The sequence below is a fragment of the Schistocerca americana genome, chromosome 3 (genome assembly GCF_021461395.2).
Source record: "Schistocerca americana isolate TAMUIC-IGC-003095 chromosome 3, iqSchAmer2.1, whole genome shotgun sequence".
Lineage (NCBI taxonomy): Eukaryota > Metazoa > Arthropoda > Insecta > Orthoptera > Acrididae > Schistocerca > Schistocerca americana.
In genome coordinates, this window is record NC_060121.1 from 498,048,759 (window position 1) to 498,076,210 (window position 27,452).

Consider the following 27,452-nt stretch of genomic DNA (forward strand, 5'->3'; position numbering starts at 1 on the left):
TTTTTTTTTTTTTTCATTCGGCATTCAATTGTTGCCATTTCCTTTCTTTTTATATTGCTTACTGGTTCACATAGTGGTTGCAAAGTTATCAAGCAATTGCAGCTACTCCGTATCAAGGGCACTGTACACAATAATTCCAAATGCCTGCTTGCTCTACAACCACGACGGTAAGAAGATGTTTAGTACTTGATATAAATAAATGACAGTACAGTCCTTGGATTTAGCGTTACGCCATCATGGTAATAATCATTTGCTAGAAAGAGGAGAGGAAGGCGGTTAACGCTCCGCATTCACGACGCTGTAGACGGAGCACTAGTTCATCTGAACAAGGAGGGTCGAGAGAATCACCTCAGCCTTCTCAACCCTTAGGTGGGAACATGTACGATACTTAGGTTACAGGGAACGTCCGCCTCTCGGGCTACTGGACAAATATGTCATAAGTTCACTGAATTCTTTCTTTTTGTCTTAATGGTTAACGTGTCACTTTTCCTCTTTTAATAAATTTATTTTATATTAGGCAAAAATAAGTAAATTTAAATAAAAATTTTTTGACAATTCACGCAATAGGAACGTATGACATGTTAGGTAAATGTGAAAAGAGAACCTTGTGATTCTTTTGTGTGAGTAATAGCGGTGCAAAATATAAATACCTACATCATAGTAGTTCACTATAAAAATTATATATAAAATGAAGAAGAATGGAATCACAAAAACACTTTAATGAAAACAAAAATAGTCCCTAACAATAACGGCCTTCAAAAAATTGGAATACTTAATAATAAGAGGAACATGACGCAAACTAAAAGTGTGAAGTCTAGGTAGAGAATATTACATTGTAAACAAAACTGATTACAAGCAAACATAAACAAGTATTCCCTATAACATACAACTTTGTTGTTTTCGTTACTGATATTAAAATAAACGTAATCCATCGCAAATCAGCTAAATGCGTCGAAAAAACAATAATGACTGCCTGCAAAGAATAGTTTACGCACGTGTTGCATTACTTCTTAGAGCATTCCAGGCATGTTGGGGTTTGGAATTTCACATATTGGCAGTTTGTTATACGTTTTTTGCCATATCGGCAGACGAGCCGGTTGGTTCGACCTGGTCCACTTAGTGACTGAGCTAGTTCATCGCTTCGTCTTGTTTGATGACACTCATTATTTGTTCCATGTCCACAATAATTGCTCGTAGATGGTCTAGCAAATTTGTCTGGAGTCGTTGTTTCACGTGGGATTTTATGAGTGAGAAACCTAATACTTCCATGAAATGAAATCTTGATGATGCAGATTTTGCTTTGATATGCATTGCAGCGACTGACACCAAAAGATACAAAATAGCCAATGGTCTTCTTCTGTTCCGTCTATCACAGGGATAATTGCTGTAATTCATGTCGAGTGTATCTACACATGACTTCGTTGAACTGTAAAATGAAATACTTTTGGATTCGTCATTCCCTTGGTCGACGAAATAATCATGGTGCAATGTAGACAAGACAACCACGGTCTTGTTTCTATTTGGTGTGTAGGAAAAATGAGTCAGTTCTTTGGTGAATCCGTAAGTGATTGAATCTAATGCTGTGGTCCTATCTGAGAGAGATTACCTGGGGACTTGTGGTTTGTTCACCCGCATGGCCACAACGATCGCTGGACAATTTCCACTGACGAAAACCAACTACAGAAGGTGATATTTCATAAGTGTACTGTAGATACGTTTCGATAAGAAATGAGAAGGCTTGATTAGTTGTTTTTCCTCGACACTGAGCTCTACCCAGTCACAGTCTTTGCCGATGTATACACATGAGTTATACATGTGTGAATTCCTCGCATCCTTCAAACTCATTAATTTTATGCCATATCTGGCCTGTCTGTTGGGTATGTTGTTTCTGAACTGGCATCGACTTCTGGAAGGAATCAGAGTCTCGTCTATGAAAGCGAATGCTTCAGTTTCGTAATTCCGCTGACAGTTGTCAAAGAAATTCTCAAAAGGGATGAAATGGCTGCCAGTGGGTCTACTTTCTCTGTCTCCTTTCGCGTTTTGGAATCATCAAAGTGCAAAGCGCTGATCATACTTTACGTCTCTTTTCCGACATAGTAGGAGGACAATTGAACGTCTAATCTCACCGATAGCAGAAAAAAGAATGAAAGTCCTTCTTGGACAGTATGAAAATTCTCTATAATATAAGACCAAACAGTGCAGCTATCTCTTCTTTTGAGGTGTTCTTATACGAAACACTGTTCGGATGTCCTAATTTTTTGCCGTATAGACTGCATTTTGGAATTAGTCCACAATATATTGTTGGAGAAGTAGATACGCCAGATATCTTGGGGACCGGGATTATGTAATCTTCGATCGCAACCCTTCAGACACGAAAGCTGCATGTTTATAATATTCGTTGCTGAACGGCTGTATCTATAGGCAATTGGTTTTGAATTCCAAGAAAAACACCCCCGTTTTTCGAAATAGGTTATACCATGTTGTATAACTTCATTAGATCGTTGTTCACATCTCTGCTCGGTAATCATCGCCTGACGAAGCTGCAGGAACTGCCTCTTCTGCTTCCGATACCTCAGACGATGAATTCTAATTAGAATATCGTTTCTCATCTACATCTGGCACATATGAGCCTTCGTAATCTACTTCTACATCGGTTTCAGATTCGCCGGACATGAAATGGTTCAAATGGCTCTGAGCACTATGGGACTTAACATCTGAGGTCATCAGTCCCCTAGAACTTAGAACTACTTAAACCTTACTAACCTAAGGACATCACACACATCCATGCCCGAGGCAGGATTCGAACCCGCGACCGTAGCGGTCGCGCGGTTCCAGACTGAAGGACATAAAATGCCAGCAAAGCACTTCGTTACTACTTTTTATGAGATAAAAGATAGTAAAATGTAATTACTACGCCCAAGAATGGGGTGTTTATGACTATAAACATCACTGGAAAAAGACGTATATGAAACAACATAACACAAATAGGAATATCCGCCTGGGAAGCGGACGTTTTTGGGTATTGTATTGTATTGTTTTGTATTATATTAACATGGGGACCTAGAAATGACGGAGAGGCTTCGTCCCCGCCATAGCCCTCAGTGGTTCACAACCCCACAACAGGCCACAGCAGTCCACTCACCCCACCGCCGTCCCACACCGAACCCAGAGTTATTGTGCGGTTCGGCCACCAGTGCATGAAAGATATATTGAACATGATCGCCACATTAGCCTTTCGCAGCCACAGCCGAGCACTGCACCTCGACAGGACATTCCATAGATTATTCTGCCACAGAAATCTTCACCTCGACGAGATCCGTCTGAGACGCAGTTATTAAGAAACTCACGGAAATACGTTTGGCGAAAGATCTGATTAACCGTGATCGCGGCTTCCAACTGGACAGGACGTGGAACTCGGTGATTTCTTTAATATCTGAAGAAAAAGCATTTTATTATAACGAAGCATAACTTTATTAATTTGGGATCTGAATTCTAGCTCCGCAAGGCTACACTGCGACAGGGGGCGTGGATAAAGTATCATCGTTATGCATGCGCCTGCGCACCATAGATGGAGCAACATTCTAAAGGGCACCAAAATCTGCAGAGGTCGCTCATGTAGCGGCTGCCTTTTCGCAAGCGTCTCCACCCCAATATTTGGTGTAAAGTTAGTGATGTGAACTGGCAGTCTCCAGTGCAGAAAAGTAGACTCGAGACGGCTGAATGTTTGTCAGTTGAAATGTCGTTGCAAGAAGTCGACGTCATCCTGCTGGAATGCCTTAATATCGTGGATAACGACATAATTTGAACAGACTTGTTCTTAAATTTGTCCTCCACTTGTCTAGCTTACTTCATTTACAACTAAAAGTAAAATAAAGAATTAGAATAGAGTTCTCGAGATCTTATTCATTAATGAAAACATTTTACTCATCGTTTAAGACGAATAACAACTATGTTACTAGCTATGTAGATGATTTGTATGGACCGCAAATAATCTACGTCTAGGGACTCATGTGAAATTTCCATTGCATTTGCCGCTCGTCGAAGAGAGCTTCATTCCCTTGGCACTCCAGCCTTCTGAGAAAGCTGTCTACAATTATAACTGGCGAGTTTGCCTGACAAGGTCGAGCTGTCCCCCGCCATATTTGTATTTTAAACGCCTCGTCATGGTTTTGGTATTCTCAGAACTCTCACGAGGCCTGCCCTTTAGCTTGTTGCTCTTATTCGCTTCCCTTACATGGTATCAGTAGCGAATGACGAGGAAGGCTTCACAATTAGATACAGCACGACAAGAATGACACAGCCTGGGACATACTCGACGCTGTCGTCTTCAGAACGGTACTCTGTAAACACGGTGCTGCATTGCTGCTGGTTGCTTAATGTCGAAGCGCTACTCACGCATTATACTTTTGCCATGTAATTACTTCTCGTGCTCCGAGTAAGAACCCCACTGTTTTCGCCACTATAAATGGATCTCACTTTTATCAGTAATTAAGAGAACATATTAAATGCACCTACAATTTTTCTGCCACTCCAGAAATAAATACCACTCTTCTCTTGGTCGCGGAAATGGCCTAGCCGCAGTGGATATACCGGTTCCCGTCATATTACCGAAGTTAAGTGCTGTCGGGCGTGGCCGGCACTTGGATGGGTGACCATCCGGCCACCAAGTTCTTCGTAATTTTTCGGGGTGCACTCAGACTCGTGATGCCAACTGAGGAGCTACTCGGCGGAATAGTAGCGACTCCGGTCAAAGAAAACCATCATTACGATCAGGGGAGCGGTGTGCTGACCACACGCCCCTCCTATCCGCATACTCATCTCAGGATGACACGGCGGTCGGATGGTCCCGATGAGTCCCTTGTGGCCTGAAGGCGGAGCGCTTCCTTGTAAGTGCAAATGTTTTGTTACAGATTAACGTATTCAAGTCTACCTACATTGTGGACTAGTGTTCGTATCAGGAACGTTCTTGGGTGAAATTTACATACGGACAAATGAATAAAAGCAGTAAGGAGGTAATTCTGGTTCACATAGTACACTGCCCAGTCTCGTTAATGTGACCACCTTCTATGCTCGACATCAGAGTGCGATAACCACTCACACACCGCAGCTAGTAGCTCTAGCAGTGCAGGATGTATAGAGCGTGTCATGGGTGTGCCATTCCCATGACGTTATTGTGAAAATTTACGGAACTAGTGCGACGATATAAAAACAATCGCAATAACGAAAATATTGATAAAAGCCATAAAGACGATGTGTTGTGATTATTGCAGTGAAATATTGTAAAATAATATATAAAAAGAACAATGAAAATTATTATTAGTACGAAAACTACGTATTTCAAGGATAGTCTGTGAACAAAGATAAAAATGAATAGAGTGTCCTCTAACGAGGAAGAAAGAGAAAAAATTAACTACTCTTCGTTTTGTTCTTGATTGTAGAAAGACACCATTGACGATTTGTGATGAAAATGGTATGTCTTTGTTACTAATACTGTAAGAAAAGGCATTCTTATGAGAATTATCATTAATTATATAAATGTGTAAATTCGTGTTCTCCTTCCAGTAGTGTTGGGAAAGGCATCCCATAATTATTACTGAATATTTTGCAGTTTTCATATATTGAGCCGATTTTGTTTCAAAGACGCCATTACGACTTAAAAATAGGAACACACTCGCTGAGAATTATCTACTTAAGTGTTTCACGTGAAAGCGAATTAATATTTCATTGCAGAAACAGTTTTTGTGTTAGCTTGGAGCAGTCAGCACCGATCAGGTCTCACACGATTCACTATATAAAAAATAATTGTAATTCGGATGTAAATAGAAAAATAGCTTTCAAAGAATTTTAATCAGTGCTATAACAAGACTTCAATGCGAACCTCACAGAAAGCCCAGAGTCTCTTCTCATTAACAGAACAATGAAGATGGTCCGATTTTAATGCGCGCGACATTTAGCTTTCCTACATTTCATGTCTAAAACTTTAAACACAAACATACTAGACTGCTTAAACTCGCAGTTGGAAAGAAATTAACATTGCTCGCACAGCAATCAAAGCCTTTTACGTAACCGTCAAGATTTTGGTGCACTTTAACACAGCATTTCAGCTTCGTGTTGCAGAGAGGCACCGCACGTCTGCAAACGACGAAACGTACGTGAAACATAATATTCTATCAACGACAGGCCCTCAGAAAACTAAAGTGTCTGAGGTTAAGGCGCACCAGGAAAGTACATTTCTTTTTATTGAAACAGCAAATCTCCATTAAGGGGGCTTTAATGGTGTTGCACTTTCTAATTTGCAACTTTCCATATCAGAGAACATCATTACGGGTTAGTGGAATCGAGTATTCAGCATTTACAACTGCATTTACCACTGATACTGAGAATAAATCATCTTAATTATATTTTGTGCTACATGAACGTTGATTATAACATCATACAGTACGGAAAGTAGTACATAGGGTGGGAGTGGGACGCAGGAATACAGTGCAGTCGTTGTCGTAATGCGGAAACGGTGCGGTTCATCTGATGTCGAAAAGTGCACGATCATTGGATGTCGGGCCAAGGATGGAAGCATTCCGAAACGGCTGAGTTCCACCGTAGGTAAAACATACTGTGCAAGGCAAAAAGGCACTGCCTAAAACGGCGCGGAGACAACTGTGGTGCACCAAGGGGCACAGAAGACAGTGGTGAACGACGGATGTGGAGATATGCACGGGTGAATAGACACGAAACCGTTGAGCAACTGACTGAGCAGATGAATCCAGGAGCTATCAACAATCTCTCCTCAACGATCGTTCAGCGAACGTCACTGAGTTTGGGCCTCCGCAGCAGGCTCCTCGTTCGTGCACCACGTAGACTAGAATTTGAACGCCAGTACAGCAGTTGGACCTGTATTAAGTGGCGGTAGGTGCCTTTTCACGTGAACTACGTTTTATGCTTTACCTGACAAATGGCAGTTGACGTGTCCGTTGCCAAACGTCTGAAAGCAGACAGGAAGGGAGCTTTGTGGTCGGAGAAATGTTTTCTTGACATTCACTGAGCGATCTCGTCATTCTGGAAAGCACAATGGATCAACAAAAATACGCATCGATCCTTGGGGACAATGTCCGCCCCCATATACAGTTTTTTTTTCATCAGCAGAATCCACCAGCAGGGCAGTGCAACGTTATCACGCAGGTCGCTACGTATGTGCGTGGTTCGAAAAGTGGCAGGATGAGTCTAATGTACTCCCTGGGCACAAAACTCCTCGGATTTAAACCCGGTCGAGAATCTGTGGGACCACCTCTATCGGGCCGTGCGCACAACGGATCCTCAATCGAGAAACCTAGCCCAGCTGGGACGGCACTAGAGTTGGCATGGCTCCACTTCCCTGTGTGTAGATTCTTTCCCTGCACGTGTCGCAGAAGTCCGCGCTGCAAAAAGGTAGCCGGCCGGGGTGGCCGAGCGGTTCTAGGCGCTACAGTCTGGAACTGCGCGACCGCTACGGTCGCAGGTTCGAATCCTGCCTCGGGCATGGATGTTTGTGATGTCCTTAGATTAGTTAGATTTAATTAGTTCTAAGTTCTAGGCGACTGATGACCTCAGAAGTTAAGTCCCATAGGGCTCAGAGCCATTTTGCTAAAAGATGGTTATTCAAGCTTTTGACAGGTGATCACATTAATGTGACTGGACCGTGTACATAAGTACGGCAGGTGTCTTCTTGGACTTTGATGTTCACGTATGACGTCCGTATGTACACTGACAAGCCAAAACGTTATGACCACATCCCACAATGAGACTGAATGCCAGCCTGTGACGTTGAAGGACACGTGAGTTAGTAAGGAATGTGTAAATGGAGCAAACTTGACTGGGAAATCATTCTAGCGACGATACGGTCCAAGAACGGGGAAATCCACTGACACATGCGACTTTGACGAAGGGCAGGCTGCGATGACCCACCTTCTGGGAATGAGCAACTCGGAAACGGCGACGCCAGTTGGCTGTTCGTATGCCTTTGTCGTAAGAATCTGAGAAAAGCTGTTGAAGGACAATGAGAGCATGCGTAGGCGACAAGGCGTTGGTCGTCCGCGCCTCGTCAGAAAACGTGGAGGCTTGCGCACTCAGTAATGCAGAATAAGCGACGATCTGTAGCAGATTTGACGATGTGGAGGCACAAATGTTTCGAAGCGCACAGTTCAGCGGACTTTACAGGAAATGGGACTCTGCAGGAGAAGACGCCTAGGTCTTCTCATGTTAACCCAACGACATCATAAATTGTGACGGCAGAGGATACTAGATTATCGAAACTGGACCATGGATCAATGTAAACGTGTCGCTTTTTTGGATGATTCACTTTTCTTGTCACTCTTGGTCGGTGATCGTATCAGGATACGCCGTCTTGGAGACGGATGGCTGCACGGTACATGTAAAATGCTAGGGTATTGCTGCAGTTGCAGTTTCACCCTACAGTGCCACCCCTTTTACAGGATTTTAGGTTGACTGTGATCGTGTATGCTAATAGAAAGTAATCAGATTAAATTTAGTTTCTTGAAGGCTTGAGTATTGAAAGAATGCTAAGTTATCGTAATGGAATCTTACCATGGTATTGTAATTTAAAAGTAAAACCTGTGAACGAGTTAAATCAGGACGGTCGCCAGCTTAATTACGCACAAGCAACTTCAGCTAAATGTGTAGAAAACTGTAAATTAACAACTGTATTAAACTTTAGTTTAGTATCGGCTCTGTTCAATAAAGGGATACGAAAAACCACTAGCGTGCACTAGCAAAGTAAAGAGCCATGAACTGAACCTCTTTCTGTTTAAAATCAATGGCAACGAAATACATCATATGAACGTATACTAAAAGGTTTAATTTGTCAAGAATAATGCAAATTGCACTCCACCATTTAACATGGAGGAAGTTGTAATAATTTGGACCTTAGTAGCCCCTAAAACTTCACCACTGAATAACGAGAATTTCAGTGTAGTTACCAAATAGTTATTGTACCTAACTTGAAGACAGTGTTTAGTCTTGAGCTTAACTGTGTAACACTTAAGGCATGAATCGATTGCAGCTTCAATCAACTACCGCAGCTGATAATTTTAAGAGTACAATTGTTTCAAGAATATTTGCTGAGCTTCACGCAAACTTGCATTGTAGAATTCCTGAAACACTTACTAAACAACAGGGGGTCCTGACACCGTTTTGTTTATTAACTACCTTTGACCAACACCTTCAACTTCAAACAATAGCAATATATGCACCTAAAATAAACACAGAATAGCTCTATCACAAACCTGTTACACACGTAGAAACGTTTTGAGCCATTAAATGGATGTAACCCAGTACTGATTTTGTGATCACTGTATTTTAGGAAATTTCATACTCTGAGGAATGATTGAAATGGTTCCTGAAAGTTCCACGTCAGGCAGGAATCGTAACTGAATATTCTTGTACTGTGTCTTGAACTTACGATCTTTAAAAATCACGTGGAGCAGTTCTCATAAAACACTACTTCCTAAACCAAAAACTATAGCTCCATGAAAATTAAGACTTCTTTCAATTATTGCAGTCATTCAGTCAGTCACTTTAACTTTGTTTCAAAACTCGGGATCCTTTTGGAAGATAAATAGGATCCTTTCAAGGTAACTGACTTAGGATAAATTAAAGATCGTGACACAAAGTTAACATACATCACTATAATGTGAACACTTGAATAAATTCTGGTCCATGCAGTGACATACGTAAAATATTAAACATTAATTTTCCTGAAGGTGTTTGCAGTGGCGACTTTCTGTGGAGATAGAAGAATGTCGTATGATTGAACCATCACTCTTGATGAATATTTATCTTGGCGTCGGTATTCTACTTATCAGAACCCTCCATTGCCACGACATCTCTACCAACAACAAATCACATCCGAGGCATATTTAATCCACTTTTCCAGGAATCCTTGCTTCATTCGACACTCTGGATATTAACTCTCAGAAGGCGAGCCACAGACTGGCACAAAGTCGTACCGCACCAATTCGCGCCTGTGCGTCTTTTTATTTCCCGCTATAACTTTGCGTTACGGAGGGACTTTCTTCCAGCTCTTCTGTCTCATAAAATTCTACATACAATAAGTATAAACAGCTTACATGTATTACAATTCAGTACATGCGTAACATAAAATAACATAGCTATAGAAAAGGCATTAACAAAATTATTTCTGATTAAATAAAGCTGCAGAAGAGAAAAATCATTTAGATGCATCTCCAATCAAGGAATAAACAAAATAGTGGTGATACAGTATCGACAGTCCGCCCCCTTGGCTGAGCAGTCAGCGCATCCGACCACCATGCTGCAGTTCCGCCTTCGATTCCCGGCTGGGTTGCTAAATTTCTCCGCTCGGGGACTGGATGATGTTTTCCAGATCATCATTTTATCATTGTCGACAGGAAGTCGCCCAAAGCGGCGTCAACTGAAAAGTCTAACAAATCAGTGGCCCAGTTTTCCCAGGTAGAGACTCTCTGCCAGGAACCAGGGAATTCTGCGATGGTTCCGTAGAAGAGGCGTGGACTTTGAAACAGTATTGCTTATCTCTATTAGCAAATATTTTATTAATTGTAAGAGACATTTAGCCGACTTTGCGTCGTTTCCAGGGTAAACCACGACAAGGTGGTTTCATTTTGTCAGGTCTCATTTCGTCACACCATAAACTTACTTACAATATTTACAAGATTACCAGTGAGTATGACGTGCATTAACTTGAGCCGTGGCGGCTGGCGCTAGGGTGTTCGACTTGCATCGCTGATATCGATATTCGGCTGTCCTGCTGTCTTTGACTGCTCCCCCGGCGGGTTTTCCGGGTGAACGTGTGACGATTGATTCTCCGGTCGGCGTTCAACGAGCCAACTTGTTTTGAAAACAAGCCCACATCCCTGACCGTGGTGCATGGGCCTCGCCGTGCTCGTTGTCCTTATCTTTTGCGCGCGCCGGATGTAAAGTGCCGATCACTGGGCGCCTTGACGTGCAAAATTGTGGTGGCTTCGTTGTCTCACGCTGAACAGCCTCCCAGCTCGTAATTTGCAAGCTCCAAGTTACGTATGACTTTTATTCTGTGTTTAACTAAGACGATTGTTGAAACTTATTGTTGCATGGGTAGCTGCGGGAGATGATTCTGAACTTGGTTCCACAGTGGCTAATTTAAAGCCGCTGATGTTCCTCATTCCGTTTTGATCAGCCGTGGAGTGTGTGTTTTAAGTGGTTTTCATGCACATTTTAACTTGTTTGAGGACATATTGTCCGCTTTGGGGCTGGCTGCGCTTGTGTACGTGCCAGGGAGCCGTTGAGTTAATGGTATAATCATTTGTCACGGCAGCATTTGGTATGTTTATTTAATATTGAAAGTGCTTTAAGGCAACTGGAAGTGGTCTCTAAGTTTCCTGCTATTTTACTGGTAGACGGGTAATGTTAGAGTATTGCTTCTTAAGAATTTTCGGGGCGTGCTTATTATATATTCCAGTGTGGCTGTGATTTGACCTTGTTTTCATAGCAATCTGTTTGTTCTGCAGGACATTTGTTGAGACTGCTCTTTCCCTGGCGTCGGTGCGGTTATGGATTCTTGTCAGGATCGCTCATATACCACCTGCTATGTAACCCTGTGCACAAGCCGTTGGGAGTGAACGCTCGTATTGGCTGCCGGCCGTAGCATTATTGCTTCCAAACACTGCTGTGGGCCTTAACGCTGTACTCTGAAGTTAACTGCAATTTGGGAAACATTCTGAGTCATTATGTCCGTTAATTGAGGCCACCTTATTAATATTGGCGTTTCTGTAAGTCATTTTATTGGTTGAGTTATTACTAGCCCTTCTTATTTAACACTTACGTTAATCATTTGTGTATCTTTAAGGAACGTGCAAATTATTATTATCCGTGTGTGCAAGTTTTGCGACCTTGGTTGGCCCACTTTGTATTTTTAGTATAAGCATCTTTCACTGTGGACATTTATGTGGGCAGTTCAGTTTTATTAAGCTTTAAGATCTCTTTGTTCTTTGTGAAGTTGTGGTATTATGTGGCTGTGTAAGTTTGGTTGGAAGTGTATAATGTTATTAGTCTCTTGAGCCACGGTTAAACAAGAAAGATTGTTTGTGATTGATTATTCACCGCCCGCTTCTCGTGGTCGTGCGGTAGCGTTCTCGCTTCCCACGCTCGAGTTCCCGGGTTCGATTCCCGGCGGGGTCAGGGATTTTCTCTGCCTCGTGATGGCTGGGTGTTGTGTGCTGTCCTTAGGTTAGTTAGGTTTAAGTAGTTCTAAGTTCTAGGGGACTGATGACCATAGATGTTAAATCCCATAGCGCTCAGAGCCATTTGAACCATTTGATTATTCACCGTGCCTACTATCAATGATTTTGGTTGCGGACGCAAAATAATATTATTCTTATTCGTGGTTATGTAATTCAAAGAAAGTGAAGATTTGTATATTGAATCAGTAAGAGGGCAAATGTCCGAACTGAAGTTTATTTTAAAGTCTGTTTTGAGTCAAATTAAAATTGTAAAACAATCACAAGCTTGTCCATCACCAGTGATCCCGGGTTTTCTATTTCCTTTAAATAACAGTGGTGAGATTGTAAATTTGATTTTCAAAAGAATTTGGTAGTACCACGGTTCAACCTACTTTTTAGTATTTACGTAACTTCCAAAGGTTGTGGCGTTTTATTCTTCACTGTGATTTCTGTGTCTAGGCCACAGAAGTCAGTAATTATTTTAAGTTTCCGCCCATTTGAACTCTTTTTTAATGCTTTTTGTAGTAGTCTCGTTAGCCTTAATTGCAGACTTCTTTCCTCTTTTCCCATCGAACTTTAAATTTAATTGATCAGATTGGTGGGTGTCTTCTCGAAGATTTTTTTTAAGAGTAAGTTGCTGGATGAGCTTTTGATATTAATATATTTATTCTTCGGTTCCATCCTTCAGAGACGTTGTTAGTGCGATGGTGACTACCATTGGAATTCCCCATACTTCCTGGCACATGCTCAAGTGGTTCAAATGGCTCTGAGCACTATGGGGCTTAACATCTGAGGTCATCAGTCCACTAAAACTTAGAACTACTTAAACCTAACTAACCTAACGACATCACACACATCCATGCCCGAGGCAGGATTCGAACCTGCGACCGTAGCAGTCCCGCGGTTCCGGACTGCAGCGCCTAGAACCCCACGGCCACGGCACATGCTCATCATCGAACCACTGATCCAGAAATAGTCGTGTAAGTGCAGGTGCTTTTGGATTCAGATGTGCTCTTCTGACTCCGTCATTTGCAGGGGAAGACTTTCTGAATTCGTCATTTCCAGGGGAAGACATGCTAGGGCTGAACACATTCTTATGTACGGTGTATTTCTTTGCTTCGTTATAGGCAGAAACAAGGCAGTTAAACTGAACTTGTTTCACAAGCATTACTTAAAGTGATGGTTCAAATGGCTCTACGTCATGAAGAATGAATAAAAGTATTGTCTATGACTGTGCTACTGTTCCCCTGCACCCTAATTGAAAACAACACCGTCTGCATCAGATCATATGGATTTAGGAGATCTACCAATATCCTTTTCCTTGCGCCATCATATACAAAATTCGTATTGAAGTCACCACATAAAACTAATTTCTGGTTCTGTCCTGGGTGCGGCAAAGAAGGCCACCTCAGGTCTGAGTGTCTTCAGTGACGAATCACCCAATTGCCAGCCGCTACCGTGGCACCTCCGACTCCGACGACGGTTTTACCGATCACCTACGCATCGGCGCTCTCTTTTCCTCAAAATGGTTCAAATGGCTCTGAGCACTATGGGACTTATCATTTGAGGTCATCAGTCCTCTAGACTTAGAACTACTTAAACCCAACCAACCGAAGGACATCACATTCATCCATGCCCGAGGCAGGATTCGAACCTGTGACAGTAGCAGCAGCGCGGTTCCGCATTAAAGCGCCTAGAATTGCTTAGTCACAGCGGCCGGCACTTAAAGTGAAAATCGCAACCCACAATATTTTTTTCAGGAAGCAACTAACTTCGAGCTGATCGCACGATAGCAATTTCGAAGTCTATCGTGACACAAGCAGGTTCAGTCCGAGTACGTTGGTTTAATAGTTGAATAAAAAGATTAAAATTGCTGGAGTAAGGTTTGTTACCTTCCAAGAACTTGTAAGGTCGGTGTGAAGTATAAACAACTGTCATAACTATCTGTTCGAACTTTTGGACGTCCTGTGAGTGAATCATAGCTTGATAGATTTGATTTTACGTTTTGGCTGACAGATACCCATATTTTCCAATTCGATCTCCTGTCGCCATCTGAAAATAACAATTTCGTCTCATTATTCTACAGTAAATTATTGTCTTGATAGAACATACCTACAGAATCGGTCAGACCTTTCACAGGTCCAATGTATTTTCTCCTAATGGGGTGCAGTTAATGTTTCGCACTTCTGCATGACGGAAACGAGTTAATAAGTCGTAGCCTCGATTGAAGCCCTGCATCTTCGACGTAAATTGATGAAGTTGTAACATCTGCTCCTTTCACGCTTTTGTGGACTTACGATATGTTTTCACACTTCATTTGGTACGTCATAACAAATACGAACATCCTTTTTTTTTTTAGTCATCAGACTGGTTTGATTCGTCCCGCCACGCCCGCCACGTATTCCTCTCCTGTGCCAACCTCTTCAACTCTGAGTAGCACTTGCAGCCTACGTCCTCAATTAATGGTTTGATGTTATCCAACAAGCGGAGAAACTCCTCATTACTTACCTTATCAACCCCTCTCCAACATTCTTCTATAGCATCACATCTCAGATACTTCGATTCTCTTCTATTCCGGTTATCTCAGGCCACGTTTCAGTACCATACAACGCTGTACTCCAAACGTACATTCTCAGAAATTTCTTCCTCAAATTAAGATCTATGTTTGATACTAGTACACATCTCTTGGACGGGAATACCCTTTTTGCCGGTGCTAGACTGTTTTTATATGTCCTTCTTGCTCAGCCCGTCGTAGGTTATTTTGCTGCCTGTGAGTAGAATTCCTTAATGTCATATACTTCGTGATCACCAATACTGATGTTAAGTTTCTTGCTGTTATCATTTATGCTACTTCTCACTACTTTCGTGTTTTTTCGATTTACTTTCAATCCATATTCTATACTCATTACATTTTTCATTCTGTTCATTTCTGTTCTGTAACCTTGAATTTTAATTGCGCACTTGAACCTTTCTTTTAATCACCGTCATTGCTTCTTCGATGTATAGGTTAAATAGCAGGGGCGAAATACTACATCCCCGTCTTACACCATTCGTAATCCGAGCGCTTCGCTCTCGGTCTCCCAATGTTATTGTTACCTGCTGACTCTTGTACATATTGTATATCATCCGTTTTTCACCATAGCTTTCCCGTATTTTTCTCGGAATTTGAAACATCTTGCACCATTTGTCACTGTCGAACGGTTTTTCCAGATCGACAAATCGTCTAAATATGTCTTGAATTCTCTGTAGTCCTGCTTCCATTACCAGCCTCGAAGGAGAACTGCCTCCCTGGTACCTTTACCTTTCCTGAAGCCAAACTAATCGTCATCTAACACATCCTCAATTTTCCTTTCGATTCTTTTGTATGTTATCCTTGTCAGTAACTGGGATGCATGAGCTGTTAAGCTGACTGTGCGATAATATTCGCACTTGTCAGCTCTTTCAGTCTTCTGAATTATGTGGATGACGTTTTTGCGAACGTCTGATGGTAGATCGCCAGTCTCATACATTCTACACACCAACTTGATTAATGGTTTTGTTGCCACTCCCCACCCCCCTCCTAATGATTTTAGAAATTCTGATGGAATTTTGTCTATCCCTTCTGCCATTATTTAATCTTAAGTCTTCCAAAGCTTATTTTTTTTTTAAATTATGATTCTAATTCTGGATCCCCTGTCTCTTCTATATCGACTCATGTTGCTTCATAGTAATGAATTAAGGGCGGGTCCGCCTTTTTGCAAGTATATGTATTTCAGGAAGGTAATAAAAAACCATGAGGATGCCATAAATGTGGTGTAACGTGTTTAGGTGATAAAAAAATAATAATTGTGTACTTGCAAAAAGGACCCATCCTTAATTCATTATTACTTTTCTGCAAGCACGGAAAGCTAGCTTAAAACTCCAACATGATAGTCCAGTTTCTTCTTCTATTACGTCATCAGTCAAGTCTTTTCTCTCACAGAGGCCCTCAGTGTACTTTTTCCACATATCCGTTCTCTCAGCTGCATTTAACAGTGGAATTCCCATTGCTCACTTAATGTTACCACCCTTGCTTTTGATTTCACCGAAGGTTGTTTTGTCTCTGCTATACGCTGACTCAGTACTTCTGACAGTCATTTCCCTCACCTCAAAGTGAATTATTTTTGGTGGCTAGTCTTCCTTTGGGTTTACCGCAACGTCACAGAAAATCACCTGTTGTGTGATGGTATAGTCCACTATATACTGATATCTGTTGTAAATAAATAAATGCTTCCCTTTTGTGGGCTCGGTGAACTCGCTCTTCGCAACAGTTAGGAGACGAAATGTTATAACTTTGCTTCCGCCGTTTTTTCTCGAGGTTCGATGCTTCATTGTGAAAAACTTACAAAAAATTTATGATTCCAAGTACTGGTCATCGCTGACCGCTACTTTCTCTCATCTTACTGGCAGCAGACGCAATTTTTTTGGAAATTTGTGGTAAAATCTTATGGGACCAGACTGCTGAGGTCATTGGTCCTTAATCTAACTTAAATTAACTTACGCTAGGGACAAAACACATACTCATGCCAGAGGGAGGGCTCGAACCTCCGACGGGGAAAGCCGCGCGAACCGTGGCAGATCACCCCTAGACCGCGCGGCTACCCCGCGCGGGCCAGCATACGATTCCCGCGGCGGAAGAACTGGGCCTATTTTGAGGAAATCCATGAATCGATCCCATTTTGCACTTGTTCATATTACAGGAGGTGCTGGTCATCCAGGGCGTGTCCCACTCATCGTGAAAGGCGGTAGTCAGAGAGAGCAGTATCTGGAGAATACGAAGTGTGGCGTATGACTTCCCATTCAACGTTTCCAAATATGTTTCGACGGGTTTTGCGACATTGGATCGAGCATTGTCATGCTTCAATATCACTTTTTCTTGTGTACCGTTATACTGTGACGGCTTGCCTTTAAGTGCTCGGTTCAGACACAACTGCTTTCAATAATCATCTCTGTTTCCGTCAGTTTCAATAGTTTCTGAAACATCTCTTCCACCTCCATACCGGCCTTAGACCTCAAAATCACCGTTCTTTGCACGTTTTTTCAGTAGTAGGTGCCTCACCATTGCTCTCGCCCAGCATTTTGAGCCTTTTGTGAACCTTAGCTGCAAGTTTCTTTATGTTAAATCAAAATATGGAAACTTCCCGCTAAAGACGGGAATTGGGCTCATAAGTTGACGTATTCAATCGAGAACAACTTTATAATGCAATCACAAATCGACTGTTATTTTGATGGCGATATGTTTACAAATGTCTAAGCTCATTGTATGGCGTTTACGACCTACCGCCTGCACCACCACTTGACGCTACTGCCATAAGTTACAAAACGGTGGAAGCACAGTTGAACACCTAATATGCGCAGTCAACGATCAACTGTACCACTGAACTCAAGGAGAAAGCGACGCACCACAGCTGTTTGTCAGTGAACTCATGTGCTGTCAGAGTTCTTAGTGCGAGAGGTAACCTTTACCAGTAGTACGTCGCAGGTTGCGACGGACAGCGTGATGTATTCTACTTCTGGAACACCCTGTCCCGAAGTCCACTATCGAACAGCCCTGGTCTCCGTAGAAATGTCAACACGTTCCTTCTCCGAACGTCACTCCGTACAGGTCTCGCAAACTCATGGAACGCATCTGAGACGCTATCTGGAACCAAATCCGCGTCCTGAAAACACCCACCTGTAATTTACGGTATTCAGGTGACCCGTACGTAGACATCTGGCGCCACATACTTCGGAGAACCTACCATGCTACACGTTAACAGCTGCTGTGTTGCGTTACAAAGGTGAACCAAAATGCTACAAAGCAGGTGGCCGTATTGTTCTGGCCTATCAGTGAAATGAAATTGTCGAATGGCATTATTGGCCTAGAGACCACATCTCGGGTTCTTCGGCTAGGCAGTGCAAGTTTTTTATTGTCATTGGCATAGCCACTGCAAGAAGAAATAACACAAAATATTAAGTCCAGCCTTGATACAGATTTGATGCACGAATCCTTCAAACGTGAGGCCGAAAGTGGCACAGTTTCCTGCACTACATTGTAAACCCCCAACAATGTAGGAAGGGATAGCCTCAAGCGGATGTTTTTGTCTGTAGCTTTTGTGTTACACAATTCTCGTCACTCGGTAGCCACAAGGGGAACACGCCACAGCTCGCGCTCTGATACGGTGAAAACGTCGAAGTGTGAAAGAAGGATGAAAATAAAGTGACAACTATTTTCTCTTAGGCGCCGACACTAAATAGTTTCCGAGCAAATGAATGTCAACGTTTCAATGCTGCTTCATCAGACCACTCAAACAGACTGTATCTATGTGAGATGAGAGCAGTCTGGTTTTGCGAACCGGTGGTCTAATCGGTTCGAACACATCCAGTGGTTCAAATGGCTCTGAGAATTATGGGACTTAGCATCTGAGGTCATCAGTCCCGTAGACTTAGAAATACTTAAGCCTAACTAACCTAAGGGCATCACACACATCCATGCTAGAGGTGTAGGATTCGAAACTGTGACCGTAGCAGGTTGAAGACACTTTAAAAAAAACGCTTTTTTTGTTTTCCCTTCTAATGCTCTTGTGGGATTATGTGACAATAATATTGTTTGTGATATCGTGAAATACAATGGAATTATTGACAAAATGAATGAGAATTTCAAATATTAGTGAAAATAGATTTCATGATCACAAATCTTATAAAATGTTCTACAATTAATGGTAACTGAAAATTAAAAACACATAAATCCTAGACTTCCATATTTTGCTTTGATTTTTTACATTTGTTTCAAGAGAACCAGTGCGTTCCCCAGCATGGGCAGTTCTTGAATACTATTTTTTAGTAAGGGATCCGTACCAAGAAGGACTGTTAAAGGAAATAGAGAAGATCCAAAGAAGAGCAGCGCGTTTCCTTACAGGTTCATTTAGTAAGCACGAAAACGTCACGAAGGTGCTCAGTCAACTCCAATGGCAGACGCTGCAAGTCAGGCGTACAGCATCACGTTATGGTCTGCTGCTAAAGTAGTGAAAGCGTACACTCCTAGAAGAGTCAACCAATATATAGCTACCTATCTCACAAAAAGATCATGAAGATAACATTGCCGGCCGCTGTGGCCGAGCGGTTCTAGGCTCTTCAGTCTGAAACCGCGCTGCTGCTATGGTCGCAGGTTCGAATCCTGCCTCGGGCATAGATGTATGTGATGACCTTAGGTTAGTTAGATTTAAGTAATTGTAAGTCCAGGGGACTGATGACCTCAGATGTTAAGTCCCATATTTCTCAGAGCCATTTGAACCATTGGATGGGTTCGAACCGATTAGACCACCGGTTCGCAAAACCATACTGTTAAATCCCATAGTGCTTAGAGCCATTTGAACCAATTTTGAAGATAATGTTAGAAGGATTCGAGCCTGCACGGGGGCTTCAAAAATGGCTCTGAGCACCATGGGACTTAACATCTATGGTCATCAGTACCCTAGAACTTAGAACTACTTAAACCTAACTAACCGAAGGACATCACACAACACCCAGTCATCACGAGGCAGAGAAAATCTCTGACCCCGCCGGGAATCGAACCCGGGAACCCAGGCGCGGGAAGTGAGAACGTATAAAATAAATAAAATAAAATAAAATATTAGTTATGTATTATAGTGATTGGTTGTAATTAATATTTGCTCATCTGGAACGTGGACGTTTAATTAGTTGGTATCAGACGATTGACAATGGCTTTTTCGTAAGTGCAATGTTATTTGTAGTTGCCCGTGAAATAAGACTCAAATAATCAGACTTCGTATTTAAATCATTTCCAAAGACTGCTGCGGTAGGTGCGGACTCAAAATCTAAATCTCAGTATTAGAATAATTTGCCAGCCATGTCAATACGTCGTACAGTGGTGACTGTCTACTAAACATAAAAAAGTTTACACAGTTAGTCAAATCAGATATATTCAACGAATAAGCCTACAGTTACATAATTCAACTTACTTTCATAAATATAAATTCTTTACAGAATCGAGTGTCTAGTAAGATTGCAACTCACAGTGTTCATATATAACATCAAAAATGGCGGTGTGTCAGTTAGTAAAATATACGTGCTTCCAGCCTCAGCTATTCTACGAGACCTCCTCCTTCCTAATGAAACATAAGAGTGTCATAATTGTATTTTGTTTTATCAGCGGCACAGCGCTGCAGTTCTGTGCCATAGGCTTTATTTATTTGTCAGAGATTAATTATTTAATTAAGATTTCGCGTTTCCGAGGAAACTCACGCACGGCATACAAATGTGCCTTTATAAACGCTACCGCACGACACGGGGGCTTAACAGCAATCGTTCTTCCGGCGAACCATCCGCAACTGCAACGAGCAAAAGGGGGAGTGACAGTGGCACACAAAGTAACCATCGCCACACACCTATCGTCTGGTGGCTTGCGTATATATGTGGTTGTAGATATACGAAGGTCACTCCAAATGAAATGTACACTATTTTTTTTTTAAATCCATCTTTTATTTTACATGTTTGAAAGTCTTACAGTGGTAGATACATCCTTTAGGGACAATATTTTCATTTCTGCACATAATTTCCTTCCCTCTTAACTGTCTTACGCCATCTGGGAACCAGCTCCTGTAGACTCGCACGTTAAAATTCTGGACCAACCTGTTGGAGCCACTGTTTGGCAGCGTGCACAAGGGAGTTAGCATCTTCAAGCCTTGTTCCACAAAGAGAGTCTTTCAGTTTCCCAAAGAGATGATAGTCACATGGAGCCAGGTAAGGACCGTAAGGCGGGTGTTTCAGTGTTGTCCATCCGATTTTTGTGATCGCTTCCATGGTTTTTTGACTGACATGTGGCCGTGCATTTTCGTGCAACAGCAAAACATCCTGCTTTTGCCGATGTGGTCGAACACAACTCAGTCGAGCTTGAAGTTCCTTCAGTGTCGTCACATATGCATCAGAATTTATGGTGGTTCCACTTGGCATGATGTCCACAAGCAAGAGTCCTTCGGAATCGAAAAACACCATAGTCATAATTTTTCCAGCTGAAGGTGTGGTTTTGAATTTTTTTTTCTTAGGTGAATTTGCCTGATGCCACTCCATTAACTGCCTCTTCGTCTCTGGCGAAAAATGATGGAGCCATGTTTCATCACCTGTCACAATTCTTCCAAGAAACTCATCTGCGCCATTCTCGTACTGTTCCAAAAGTTCGCTGCAAGCCTTTTTCTTGTTTCTTTGTGAGCCACTGTCAACATCCGGGGAACCCACCTGGCACAAACATTTTTAACGCCAACACTTTGAATATTCTGCAAACACTTCCTTCCCATATCCCAACGTAGCGTGACAATTCGTTCGTTGTGATGCATCTGTCAGCAATCACCAATTCGTTAACTCTCTGCACATTGTCTGGGTTGTGTGCAGTACGAGGCCTGCCGCTGCGAGGACAATCCTCAATATTGCCGTTCTCGCTTTCATCACGTAACCTGCTTGCCCACCGACTAACTGTACTGCGATCGACAGCAGCATCTCCATACACGTTTTTCAACCTCTTGTGGATGTTTCCACTGTCTCGTTTTCACAGTACAGGAATTCTATGACAGCACGTTGCTTCTGACGAACGTGAAGTGCAGCAACCATCTTGAAGATGTGCTGTGACGGCGCCACTCACTGGAACAGGTTGAACTAAGTTTGAAAACAAGCGGGAGGATGTATCTACACACTGTAAAACTTTCTCACATGCAGAATGAAATTTGTCTTTTTACAAAAATAGTGTGCATTTCTTTTGGAGTGACCCTCGTAGTTGGGTCGGTTTCCCTGGAGTCCATCTCTTTAAGCATGGCTCTATTGGAAACTGTATTGGAATTCTGACAAAGAATGTAGTCTCTTGTACTTTGCGCATGTGATCGATGCGTGGTCGAACAACAGTCTGTTGCCTTTTTATCGGTCGCTCTTTGACGCCCTGCTAAGAAGACGGAGAGTTAAGTCTTAAATCCCCTCTACTTTTACTTCGGATTACAATAGAAAAATGAGCTTTATGCTTAAGGTGTTCATGTTATTCGAAAGTACATACAGTCTCTAAGACTAATCAGACACAAGCCGAAAAATTATAATGAGGGAGGCGTCTATCGTGGGATGTAACAGCACTTCCTCTGCTCTGCTCGGGGACAGTACCAACATCCACAACCGTACCGTGCAAGCCACTTTAGAGGAAGAAGGGTGTATTGCGTGTTAGCAAAATTACTGTGCCCTCTTCCTGTCCCATTCACAGAAGCTATCCCTCTGTACACCCCACCTGCTTTCCGGTGACCCAGCCCCACAGTGCCCTTGTGGTCAGGCATTAACAGTGCGCCATGTTTTATTGTCGTGTCCCCGTTTTAGTCAATTTCGTGTTGTCCTGTCCCTGCCATCTACTTTACCAGATGTTTTAGCTGATGACGCTCGAGCAGCTGCTCGTATTCTGCGTTTTATAACTTTGACTGGCTTGTCCAAAGACATCTAACCTTTTTACTTATTTTATCTGCATCTTTGTCAGGTCCTTCTGGTGTCCCCCCCCATCCCCTTGAGCTTTACTAGATTCCATGTGCTCTAACAACAGTGACTGGGCGCTAATGACCTCAGTAGTTGAGCGCCCTTAAACCCCACCAAAAAAAAAACCTCTGTACACCCCCGATTTTTTCGAGTTTCTTCCCTCGTAGTCGAACGATATCGTATCCTCCCATCAGCTGACAATGTAATGTCATCCGAACTTATGTTTTCATTATGTGACTGTGTAGTTCTAGACATAAACGCTCCACATACTTGAAAATTACTCTTAACTGAGCCATAACTGTTCTGAGAATTAAAATACAACAGAAATGGAAACAAACGTAATGTCCACTGTCTTTGATGTGCTAAAGCTTGTATTTTTAGGATACTTTCCCTCGGTTTCATAATATAGTACCAAATTTTGAGGTAACTCTATCCATTTATGGAGAATATTTCTAAGCAAAGAAAAAGAAAAAAAGAAGGGAATTAGATCTGCGGAGTCAGTGTGCGAACTTTGGGCAGGCCGCTTCTCAAGTTACCATACCTGGTTATCTACCCCCTCCTCCCCCTTCCCCGTCCCCCATTCTGGCACATGTTCCTCTAGACGGAAAAACGATCGAAGAATTGTACGGAAAAGTATGGACTATTCTCTAGGCTTCATTGTCAGTAGGCTACAAGCATCTGTTCGAAGCTCATGTTATAAGCCCCGGATTTTCAAGCATACATTGAAAGGCTTCCGTGTGACACTACTTCCGCAGTGTACGGTATTTAGTCGCGTTTGCCTAGAACGTATATGCAGGGCGTGGACAAAATAATATGGCATATGCAGAGTATTTATTTATTTATTAATGAGTAGAACCACCATTGGCTTTGAGGATAGCTGCAGTTTTTCACGGAATAGGTTCGTATTATGTCTGAATTTCCAACGGAATGTTCTCCCCTAAACATCCGACAGTTGCTTCAACGACGTTGGAGCTGAAAATTCGCTCCTCACTCTATACCTTAACTCCCTGTAACAGTTCGATGACATTGAGCTCTGGTGATTGTCATGGACAGGGAAGATGTTTGATATTTTGACGCTCCGCAAATCACCCTTGAACCTCTTTGTCTGTGCACTGTACGCATTAACTCTTTGCAATATGACAGTGTTTGGCAGTAATATGCTAGTCATAGTAATCACTTCAATGTCGAGGATGTCGAGATATTCAGTCACAATACAGCGGCCGGTGAGGTTAATGATAGGACCATCTGAATACCACAATATAGACACCCAAATCATAACGGAACTTCCCACATGCTTTACTGTGGTAAGCAGGCAGGTCGGATCTTAATCTTCATTTGGGGTTCTTCGGACGTGTGCAAGAAACAATGTAAACGGTGATTCATCACACCATACTAAATTCGTCTAGTCATGGTGTCGAGGCTTTTTTATCGAGACATCACATCTTTCGGGGCTTTGCGTTAGCTTCCTTTATTAAGGGTTTCCCAATTTCAGCCCTTCCATGAATGCTAGCCTTGCGATGCTTTCGCCGTACAGTTTCGTTAACACAGTACTACGCAAGTGAGTGTTCTGCAGTCACTTTTTGGCAGTCGTTCAGTGTTGTTGGCCCAAAACACTTTTTAATGCTCATCGATCTTCGGCAGCTCACCTCGGCTTTCGCCTACTATTCCTCTTCGCCGACGATGTTCTACCACATTTTGCTTATGTTATCACTACTGTGGATATTGACGCTCATGGAACGTTACATAGTTCAGCGATTTTGTCACTGGTGCGCCCCGCCAAAGAACAGTTCTTCTTGAAGTCTGAGACATCACACGTTTCACCGATTGCTTGTGTTAATCGTCGCAGAACAAAGCGTACAATACACCGAAAGATGACCTCCAAGACGTGGCATGTCAACTGTGCGCTGCAGTCGCATTGCAGTATTTACACGTACGCAGTTGTGCCAATTTGCAACAAGATGTATTACATTGCACGGTTTTCACATTATTTGGTCCACCCTCCATATATGCTAACGTAAATCTTACAGTTTTTTAATTGTATGTTTCCCAGTTTTTTGTTTAAACATGTTTTATAGCCTTCTACGAAACTACATAATGCCGCGTAAAGTATCAACTAGCTATGCCTAGTATGATTCCATGTAAGCTGATAAATTAAATTCAGTTTAATCAATAAGCGCATGCGACAGGTGCCAGACTTGTTTTTCAAGTATTGTGTTTTCCCATCATTGTTGCCTAAATCTTCCCTCCTTTCTCAGGAACAGAGACTTACATCTAAGATCGTAAGCGAGTTTCATTACATGCGGTGAAACGCTGCTTTTCTTCTGCGTTACAGGAGCGATAGATCGTATGGATCTCACGAACAGGTTATTATCAATTTTCATACGCTTCGCGCAGCCTTTCTGTTCAGCGGGAAACCTCGGTGGGTCGCGTTTCCCAGCCGCACTCCATAAGCGCGGGTCCAGTAAAAACACAACTTGTGGTTCGAGGGCTGTAGCGCTCATTAACTTTAGTGCTCTTCCGTGTAAACTTAATTAATTACCGCCAATTCGGTTATAAAGTGCCTGCCGTGATTTATATTCCCAGCCACTGTTCTTTAGGACCGCGTACTTTGCGATCTCCACGGTAAAAAGTTCAAAGCGTGAGATGAAACTTTCTAGAGGTCCGGTCGAACAACCGGTGTATAAGTCAGGTGGCCTCAGTTCAGTTCTTAAAAGAGGACTAACTGCTACCTGTGGACTGTTTAAGGCCGTCTCACGTGCAAAGAAGCTAATTACGGTTGTTTCCGATTCTATTGTCAGGTGATTTATTAGACAGGCACCAGATCGTAGAGCTTAACATGCTACTAGCTGGTGCACTCAACTATCCGAAACAGAGCTCTGCTGCTCTTAAGCTGTGCCTGAAGCAAAAGAAGGAGATTCGTAAAGGCAACTCCGTAGAGCAGGAACTTGTGAAACTCAGGTGTGGATATAAATAAAACCAAAAAACACTTGAAACGTAGTCATCGAACTGTAAAAAAGTATGTAGAAGACAATGAAATTTATGAGGGCTACTTAGAGTAAGGCAAGAAATGGCTGTGGAGGACTGTTTCCCGAGTGGCGGCCTCACATAAGCCTCTGGACATCCACAGCTGGATAATACGAGTAGCATGCTCCAGCCGTTTCCACGCGCTGCTTTCTCCTGATATACACTGTGTGATCAAAAGTATCAGGACACATGGCTGAAAATGACTTACAAGTTCGTGGCGCCCTCCATAGGTAATGCTGGAATTCAGTGTAGAGTTGGCCCATCATTATCCTTGGTGATAGCTTCCACTCTCGCAGGCATACGCTGAGTCAGGTGCTGGAAGCTTTCTTGGGGAATGGCGGCCCATTCTTCTCGGAGTGCTGCACTGAGGAGATATATCTACGTCGGTCGGTGAGGCCTGGCACGAAGTGGGCGATCCAAAACATCCCAAAGGTGTTCTATAGGATTCAAGTCAGCACTCTGTGCAGGTCAGTCCATTACAGGGATGTTATTGTTATGTAACCGCTCCGCAACAGGCCGTGCATTATGAACAGGCGCTCGATCGTGTTAAAAGATGCAATAGCCATCCTCGAATTGCTCTTCAGCAGTGAGAAGCAAGAAGGTTCTCTGATAGTGCCACGCAAAAGAACAAGGGGTGCAAGTCCCCTCCATGAAAAACACGACAACACTACAACCTCCGAATTTTTCTGTTGGCACTACACAAGCTGGCAGGTGACATTCACCGGCCATTCGACATACCCACGCCCTGCCATCGGATCGCCATATTGTGTACCGTGATTCGTCACTCCACACAACATTTTTCCACTGTTCAATCGTCCAATGTTTACGCTCCTTACAACTATGGAGGCGCCGTTTGGCATTTACCGGCGTGATGTGTGGCTTATGAGCAGCCGCTCGACCATGAAATCCAAGTTTTCTTACCTCCCACATAACTATCACAGTACTTGTAGTGTATCGTGATACAGTTTGGAATTCCTGGGTGGTGGTCTAGATAGATGTCTGCCTATCACACATTACGACCCTCTTCAACTGTTGGCAGTCTTTGTCAGTCAACAGACGAGGTCGGCCTGTACGTTTTTGTGCTGCACGTGTCCCTTCACGTTTCCACTTCGCTATCACGTCGGAAACAGTTGACCTAGAGATTTTTTGGAGTGTGAAAATCTCCCGTGCAGTCGTATGACACAAGTGACACCCAGTCACCTGACCACGTTCGAGGTCCGTGAGTTCTGCGGAGCGCCCCATTCTGCTCTCTCACGATGTCTAATGACTACTGAGGTCGCTGATATGGCGTACCTGGCAGTAGGTGGCAGCATATTGCACCTAATATCCTAATATGAAAAACGTATGTTTTGGGGGTGTCCGGATACTTTTGCTCACATAGTGTACGTATCCATACTTTTTTTTTTGAGTCGTCCGACTTCTGATTGGTCTGAAGCGGCCCACCATTAATACCTCTCCTGTGCGAACCTTTTCGAGTGGCACTTGCTACCTACGTCCTCCATTATTTGCTGGAGGTATTCCAATCTGTCTTCCTCCATAGTTGTTACCCTCTACCACTTCCTTTAATACTATGGAAGTTATTTCCTGATATCTTAACAGATGTTATATCATCCTGCCATTTCTTCTTGTTAGTGTTTTCCATACATTCCTTTCCTCACTGATTGTGCGGAG